This window comes from Rhea pennata, chromosome 2 (assembly GCF_028389875.1).
Source record: "Rhea pennata isolate bPtePen1 chromosome 2, bPtePen1.pri, whole genome shotgun sequence".
Taxonomy (NCBI): domain Eukaryota; kingdom Metazoa; phylum Chordata; class Aves; order Rheiformes; family Rheidae; genus Rhea; species Rhea pennata.
In genome coordinates, this window is record NC_084664.1 from 126912477 (window position 1) to 126921848 (window position 9372).

The following is a 9372-nucleotide window of genomic DNA, read 5'->3' on the forward strand; positions in this document are numbered from 1 at the left end:
ACCTGCTGTAATGCCTCAGTTTCTTTATAGACCAGAAGTTTAGGAAGTGTAATCTTAACAGCTGATGAGCTGAAGGCCTGCTGGGAAGAGAGGCAGGAAATAAAAGGGCGAATCTGTTGGTCAGTTTGAAAGAGATTTGAAAGCTGTTTCTGAAAATACATACACACACGCACACATTCACATGCACACATACACATATTTTAAAAGTGGCATTTGAGAGGTGAAATATTCACCAAAAATTAATTTTATGTATCTAAAGAATTCAAAAACAATGAGTCATTCTTTCCAAGGCCACACACACACACACACACACACACACACACATATATATATATGTATATATATTTTTTTCTCCCTCAGATAATACATGCCGGATAATATATCTAAGGCTTGTTTGCCTTTGTTTTTGAGCCTGGGGCTCTATTTTTTCCAGACTTTTCTCTTTAACTGCAGAGGCTGGAAATTTACTTTAAAAAGAAGATTTGATCTTCCCTTGCAGATATCTTGACTGCAGCAGCTGGGGCTTTGTGAAACATTGGCTCACGGAAGTGGGAGAGCTAGCGCTCTTAAGGAGCTAAGGAAAAGGCCTGGGCTTGTTATGGAACCTTGTAGTTGAGGGAGAACAAATAACTAAATACCAGACTTCAAAAGCTTCCCTAATTCTGTGTGTGTGTTTGTTCGTATGGGGGGGTGAGTTTGTTCACAGATTCTCGCTAGAGGAGTGTGGAAGTCTGCAGAGAAGATGCCCGTGAGCATGAAGCTCATGGCTGATGTACTGGAGGTGAGGCTATGTGTCGATGGATGAGCCCTTCAGAGGAGCGAGGGGACGGAGGCAGTAGATCCTCTCAGAGGCAGGAGCAGTGGGTTAGGGGGGAAGCTGTGGCTCACGCATCTGATAACTAGGTCCTTAAGTGCGTCTAAATTGATAATCTCTACAGCCAAATTCAGCTCACTTAGCCAAGAACTGCTCCACTTTGGCTGCAAAAGCTTGAACTCCGTGCAAGGTTTAATTTGCTTAGCCACATCTTTCATGAAAAAAAGGCTTTGCAATTATAGATGTAATGGTTTGGGAAAAAAGAAACCAGTAGATGGCATTTAAAAATATTCAGCACTGTTCATAGGTTTTATTGGACGAATGCACGTTCTTGTTATTGCAACTGGCTTTGAGTACAAAGATATTTAAATATTAAGTTTAATGAGGAGGTCCCTGGTTATCAAGCAGGATATGCATGTGTGTATGTGGGAAGGAGTGAGATTAATTTAATCTATTCTTCATCTGTTTTCAGAAACAGCTTTTCAGTTCAATTGCTGCTCGCTCGCTCGCTCTCTCTCTCTCTTTTTTTTTTTTTTTTTTTTTTTTTTTTTTTTTTGTGCCAGCCAAAGCATGCACATTTCAGCAAGGGTCATTTCCTCCCTGGTGTTCACACAACAGCCTCCTATAATGCTGTCCAAAATATGTGATTAGACATTTGCTGTGTTTTGAGGAGGAGAACACAGAGAAAGAGAAAAGCTTATTTCTTTGCATTTTATTTGAGTTCACAAATAAAAATCACTTGCAGGAAAGATCAAGCATTGAGTATCTTAGCTGAAAATAGCAATGCTTTCAAAAGTTGTGAGTTCATGAAACAGACTGCTTTGCATTCTTAATTTTGTTGAATGTGATCACTGCATGCTAATCTGTTTAATTTTATGTAATCTTCCTGCAGAACTGGAAATGTTTAATCCAAAATAGTTGGTTGCTATTTTGTGTACTTGAAGTATCAGCAAGAATTAGTTTAATTTATGTTAGTATTTTTTGGAAGCTACCAGTTGGTACTGCCTACCTGCAGAGGTAAAAGTAGTATCATGTGACACTGTTGCCAGCATCACTTATGCTAACATAAAAAGATGCTGAAACAGACTGTTTGTAATTATGGATGATCATATGCTGAATCTGTGTATATATGAAAATAATGTCTTGGATAGGTAGCTTTGATCATATCACTCATACTCTACCTCCTGGTTGTTAGTTCTCCAGGAATGGTTTGGAAATTGCAGGTGTTCCCCATCTGGTCCACAGAAAGAGTTTATATAGTATTATCTGTCAACTAAAGTATGATGTGGGTATCAGATGAACTGCACTGAAAACTGAAGGCTGCTTGTATTCTATCTGATATATATTCAGAAAACAAAAATTGTGACTCTGTGTTAGTCCCCTACCAAACAGTTTTGTTCAATCTTTTATTATCTTCCCTTTCTGCCCACCGAAACTCTTACCTAGTTCCAGTGGTTCACAGAAATAGCATGAGGGCTTATCATAATTTACAAAGATGAGATTTCTGTTACAAGGATGTGATACAACAACTGTCTGAGCAAATAACTAAGATGGGACGTACCAGCAGACAAAGCTTGGGAACGCATGGTGTTGCTTGTAGGCTTTCCACATCTAACACAATTGCTGTTCGTGGAAGTTCAGACTAGAAAACACATATCTAGATTGCTGCCAGGTTCTAGCCCAGTGTTTTGGGGAACTAGAAGTGGGAGCCTAAACGCACTGGGCTTCTTAGTTTTCAAATAAGTGAGGCAGGCAGGATTTTCTCCCTTTGTGGGAGGTTCTGAGGCATGGAGCTTTTTATTCATAACAGATTTGACAATTAATAAAAATATTTAGGCTGATATTTTATTTTATTTATTTTTGCTAGTATAACTAATAGCTTCTTTTTGTCAGTTCTGCTTGTTACAAGTGGAAGGATACAAAGACAGTCCTTCTAAACATAAAATGAAATATCCTTTTTATTTTCTGTTAGATTTATCTATTCTATATGTCTTTCTTATCTTTCTACTGTGTTCTGTCTTAATTAGAACTCATTTGCAGCAGTCTGCATAACTTGTTTGTTACTCATCATAGTACCACTATTTAAACCAAAACCTATAAAATCTTTTCATCATGCCATTCCTTTTTGATTTCTTGCTTTTATGTGTTTGGTGGTGATTCTCAGATGAGATCACAGTTTGAAAATGAAGCATACATATAATTCACTTAATTAATTTATATTGTATTTCAATACATTTAAATGTTCACATCTGTTTTATTTTCTTGACAGCTGAGTATTCTCTGTCTATTGGAAAAGTTAAGGATTAGTACCCTATGGTGAAATGTAAATGTAAAATGTTGGATTCTGCCCTATTTTGTACTTTTCCTTCACATTTAAAACAAAACATGAAAATATCCATACTATATGAAATTAAAAATGGAATTTGATGAGATTTTAATTCTCTCTCTCTCATATGTCCTTCTGGCAGTGGATATTAGTAGGAGTATATGACCTGAAGTTCCTGGTGTAGAGCTTCTTTCTGGTGCTGCTCTCTTAATCTGTAGTGCCTATCATGATTTTTTTTTATTTGAATATTTGTGATTGATCTTTTGTCAAAACTTGAACTTCATGTAGTGTAATCTGGGTTTAATGGTTTCCATTCATTCAAATTAAGATTCAGTGTTCTTTACAACACAATCCTGTAAAGGGATGAACCCCATCACTGACAGGAATGGATAAATCATATTTTAGAAATCACTATATGATAGATGTTTTATTAGTTTTATGATTGTGAAGAATCAGAATTTTATAATATGCCAAAGATTTTTTGTGTGTGTGTTTTCACTGATAGACAGAATGCTATCTATTACGTATGCATTAATAACTTTACTGGGTGCCCTGAAAGGATTATGTGGGAGCCATTGGCTAACAGCGATGATTTCACCTATGAAGAAAGATATGCAGTGCTACTGAAAAGCATCTAATTTAATGAAGTCTGATTAAATGAAATTTGAAGCAACCTGCTTATTAGTAATATTCAGCCTGCTAAACACCCTCAATTTTTTATAGATGTTCTTCCCCTCTACTAAAGGCAGGCAGGCAGGCAGCTCTTCATGCCAAATAATAATTATTCAGAAGTTTTTAGACCTCTGAGTAAATACTTGTATACATGTGCTTCACAGAAGAGCCGGTTTCTACAAGCAGTCCTGGGCTCGCTGGTCAGGATGTTATTCTGGATTTCTAAGGGCCAACTCAGAAAAGCAGCCAAGGCAACAACAGCAGAAGATACAAGGTTAGAAAAATAATTATTTGAACCATGGTGTGATTTAAAATAGTTCATAACTAAAAGGATGCTAGTTACTTTGTCTTTGCAAGTAAGCTCAGCTCTATACTACCAACCCTGGGGATTCACTTTCCTCTAAAGATACTAGTTTCAGAGTTCAATGTCACTTACTGCACTTGGGTAGATAATCTGACCTTGGACAAGAGGATCAGAGTGAGAGTTGGAATGGGAGTTAAAAAAATTCTGTGGATGGCTGAGATGAGTTTTAGTTTTTGTTTTCAAGTTAATCAGGTTCAAACCCAGGTCTTTGACAAGTGTCCCAAACACCACTGTTAAATTTAAAAATTACCATTAAGAAAATCTCTAAAAGTTTAAGAAAAATGTAGGCTTCTGCCTGTATTGTTGGTATTATTTCCTGATGTTTCTCCTTTTGCTGGAAAGTAAGATCCCCATTCTTTAATATTACTCTTGCTCTCTGGGCTTATATTCTTGACCAGATTCCTTATTTTATTCCACCTTTAAAATTCTGTTCTCATCTTACTGTCTGGATTATCTGTGGCATTTATTTTACCTGTGTAAATTATTTCTTTCAAATTATCCATTGTCCTCCCACACTTTCTCTACAAATTTCTAGAATCTTACAAATACAAAGATTAATTAACTAGTAGTCAGATGCTAGACTGAAATGGGTAAGTAAGTATTCTCTCTGCTTTAGCCTAATGGAGAATGAGACACGGAGGCTGGAAGACTTGACTGAAAGGAAAAGAATTTGGCTCTTAGCTGAGGTGAGCAGCTGAATTTTCTTGCTCCTTGACCTACGTATGTAGTCTGACAAGAGGAAAGCTTGGTAGAAAGAGGGTTTCCATGGTGTAGACTCTCAATAACTTGAAGAAATAGAGCATCCATGTTTTCCTCATACTTTATCATCTGAAGTGCAGAAGGTGCTGGGGAGTGTTAGGACATAGGACAGGAGCAAGGACCTCTCTGTGAGCTATTGCTGATGAGTGGGGCTATCAGAAGGGTCGTGTCCTTGACTTTGACTGTCATACGTGCTGGGCTTTCTGCCAGCTCTGAGACATGACAGATGCCACCAGGAGGGGTAGAGGTGCTCTGTAAAGGTAGGAAGCCTGAGCCCTCTTACTGCTAGGGGGAGAAGAGCCTGCTGCTGAAGTTGTGTGCCTGAGGTCTGCAGAAGCCAAGAGCAGTGTCTTGCCAGCAGTGGTAGGCACCTGCCTTTCCCATTGTTTTGAAGGATTTAGAGGTTCTTGCTGAAACAACTTGCACAGCAGTTGAGTGCTGACTGCTGAAAGCTGGAGAGCTAGCTCTGATCTCCGCGTTGCTGTCTGCACTCTGCCTGCCCTACTTGGGATCGCTGGGCTGGAAATGGCATTGCTTGGCCTAGTGTTTGCTCCTGTGGTGCATATAAAGAGGGACAACAACCACATGTATAAGGGTCTTGTCCAGCAGAGGTGTTTTATTCTGGCAATTTTACAGCATGAGCCAAATATGACTTTTCTTCTGTTTTGGGATGATGCATTCTTTGTCATGTTCAAAAAGTAACACGAGAAACAAGTGTGAAGACTTTATTTCAAGTGGTGATATTTACCTACTCACTAAGCCAGGATAACAGATACATTAATGTGTGTACTGTCCAAAAGGCTAGTAGTCAAAAATACAGCCCTTTCTCCCCCCAGCCACCGCTGCTTATGAATTTATTTTGTTATCTGGATAAAATTTGTTAAAGTTTAAGTTGAATCAATTAACAAAATACTTCTACATAAAGGAAATGGGCAAGTTACAAGCCAGTGAAGTAGGAACCTTTTCATTAGTTTTACTTGTGCTGTTATGTTGTGAGGAGTAATCATAGTAACTGTTTAAGGTTCCTGGACAGGCAGAATTTGTTTTGAAGAATATGGACCATATTTGGGTATAGACAAAAAAGGACAATGTTTGTTTATATGAGAGCCTACCTTTCTTAAAAACACCATTATCAGTTAAAGGAATAGGTCCTGCCAAACTAGGTTAGGACATTTTAAAGACCTGATTCCACCTTAGCTGCAAAATCTTTGTTATGCATTGATAGGCATACTCAGCACCTCTCAGAAACAAGGAGTAAATATGTACAGGATGTTAATATTTTTATGTGAGGGAACCACTGCAGACCACAAATTCTGTGAGGTAGGTTCCTTCTCTAATTATCTTCTCCCTGAGGTACCTATTATACCTTATGGTGGAATAAATTATATTACTAATTTTATTCATTTAGATAGGAAATGGTTTCTCAAAAGGAGAAACTAAAAGAGACAGGATCAGAAAAGGAAATGAAGGCTCCGCCTTGATTCTAACAAGGTTGATTTTTGAATATCCTGCAGTTACGTATCCCCATTTGATACCTCAGGTAAATGCACTAGCTTTATCTCATACAAGAAGTCACACTGACTTTAAATTGGAGCTAATCATGTGAATCTGGTGACTAGAATAGTCTTTACAATATTTTTAAACATCTGGTTTATTTTAAGGAAAGATTTGATTATTATTTGGGTTACACTATTAAGATCAAGATACCAAGTACTATTTTATTGCATGTTCTAAGTGAGGGCTAATCACTGCGTTTGACAGCAATAATATTTTTAACATTCACTGTAGTCATACTAAATCAGAAAGAGGACATTGCTGACCCAGCTAGGGTAACTTGGTATGATTTAAAGCATTTAATATGACAATGCAGAAAGCATCAAGGCTCCACATTATCCTGTTGTTGTTAAGAGAGTGAAAGCAAGTAGGGAGGAAGCTAAAGGATTGCCTGGTGTTAACTGTGGGTTAAAGCTGAGGTTTAGAATGACAAACGCTGAACTGATGAATACAATGTTGGCTAAAACAATCCGAGGCCAATTCCAGCTTCTAAACATTTGTACTGTATTCATTTTGATCTGTTGATGTATCCCCAGTGAGTGTTGTGTGTGGTACAGTGGTGCAGGGTGCTCATTGCAATAACCCTTTGCACACCTGGTTATTCCTGTAGGAGGCTGATTGACCAGATTAAATCTACCCACCCTTGTATTGCTATGGAAATAGTGGTGGCTGGCAGGTGTGGCTTCTGGAGGAAATGAGTAAGGATGGTTAAACCCAGGGTCTAAGGCTGAAGAAGAGAAATGTTCATGGGAAATATTATGAGAAGGTGAGCAGTCTCCGAGGACGGAGAGAAATAAGACACTGAATGAAAGGTATTTCTGGAAATGGCTACACTGTGACATGGCAGCTGTTGAACAGCAACTCATAGCAGCTGTACTAACCTAAAACCTGGTGGCAGTGCAGAGATGAAAATCTCCTAGGGAGCAGCAGCATCCCCTGCCTCTCCCTGCTTAAGGTTGAATTGTACAAACAGAGCTCAGAGTGCCTGCACAGGCTCTGCAGGAGAGGAGGTACCAGCAATCAAACAGAATTTGTTGCAGGTCCTCTCTGCTATGCAGGCTTACATGGTATTATAGACACAGCCACGTGTTCCCAAGTTTGTGCTTGTGTGCTTCAGGGTGTAACTTGCATTAAAAATCTTACTGTTTCATGCAGAAGACATCATTATGATTATGTTTTGGAACCTCACATAATGCAGTGCAGACTTGCACCAAGAAATCTCTGCACACATCCTACAAAGTGGAATCCCTCTCTCAGTAAGAGTTTCAGTGGGAGTTGAGTATCCATATAATTTTATGGGCCTTAAAGTTTAAATTACCTCTGCCATGTCACTAGATAAGTTAAATAGTCTGAATTTCCTTATGCATAGTAGGCTTTGTAGCCAGTCTCCTGGCTTTCTTCTGAATTCTGTTCATTCTAATACTCCCTTTGAAATATGGACACCACATCTCAAGATGAGTTCCAGTAAAGATCTGGTTAACGTCATATATTGTGAACCTACTAGTAATACTTTCTACTTCTACTATTCCCACTGCTTATATACGCAGGGATCCTTTCAGTTCCTGTGTCCCACTGAGAGTTCAAATTGAGCTGCATCAGGAGGTCCTCTTATGGCTGTAGGGAGATATTTAAAGCATGACTTGAGAGTAAGCAGTGCAACGTTGTTGCCTATTTCTGGGAATTCTCTAAAGTAATAGTTCTGAGAAATGTAATTTTTCCTCCCTTTAAGTGGGATTTAATATAGTCCTAAAGATTAAAATTCAGTTGTTAATATAGTTTTGCAGTTGGTTATTTTCATTTCTATCCTTTAAAAACACATTCAGCTGTTGCACTTATTCTAGATACTTAAATAGTGGCCCATGACTTCTCCATGTCTATTCAATCAAAGGTGTTGCAAAGCTTCCAGACTCAGGGAACAACATGTTGAATTTGGGTCTAGATTAGTGAAATAAGTATAAGAACTTGACTGTGTGATTCTTGAGAGCATGATCGACAGTCTCAGATCCACTATCTGAGCTTGTAGCTTGGTTCTGTTTTTCCTGAGATATTTAAATATCAGTTGAGACTTTGAGACTAGCAGGTGAGAATTGCTCAGGTTCTTCACATTAGTTCCAAACAATATGTCTTCTGATACTTCACCATACTCAGAGAATGAGACCTTAACTTCTGCCACCTCTGACATCTGGACTGGGCCTGTGAAAACTTTACCGCTCTCTCTTTAGGTTAAAATCAATAATAACTATCCTGAATAGATATTAGATTTCATTATTAAAAAATGAGTATGACATAACAGTAATACCAGGTACATCCTTCTCTCCAGTTGTCCAGTTTGCCCTGAGTGTATTGATAAAAACTGGTTGTCTTACAGAAACTTCTTTTCTGGCGCTCAAAATTTAGAAAAATAAAAACTGGCATTATTATAAAATGATCATTTTACTCCTGACTATTATTCATTTTTCTCTTCCAGAACGTGACCTTCCCTGGGAAATGCACAGTTAAATGGTTTAACAGCTATGAAAACAATGCATTATTTTTTTAAAGAGATGCTTTTTAAAAGCCAAGTGATATCTAGATATAAATACATCTGGAATTGCACAGAGGAATAAGAGACAAATCTGTTCTAAATTGTTTGATTTAATTTTTTTGTCCTTTTATTTTCCAGGACAACATGTTTAGTTGGTAGGAGTGAGATGAGAAAGGAGAGAATTGTAGAGCTGAGAGTTGGGAGATGTAGAGAGGGTAACAGTCTTCATGGGAAAGAGCAGTGCGTGTCCTGCTGTGGGGAGAAATAAAGACTTGAGGTATGAAGAGAGGATTAAAATGGGTAGGACAGCAAATGAAACAGGATAAATATTTAGAGGTGTAAAAATAAAAAGATTTAGA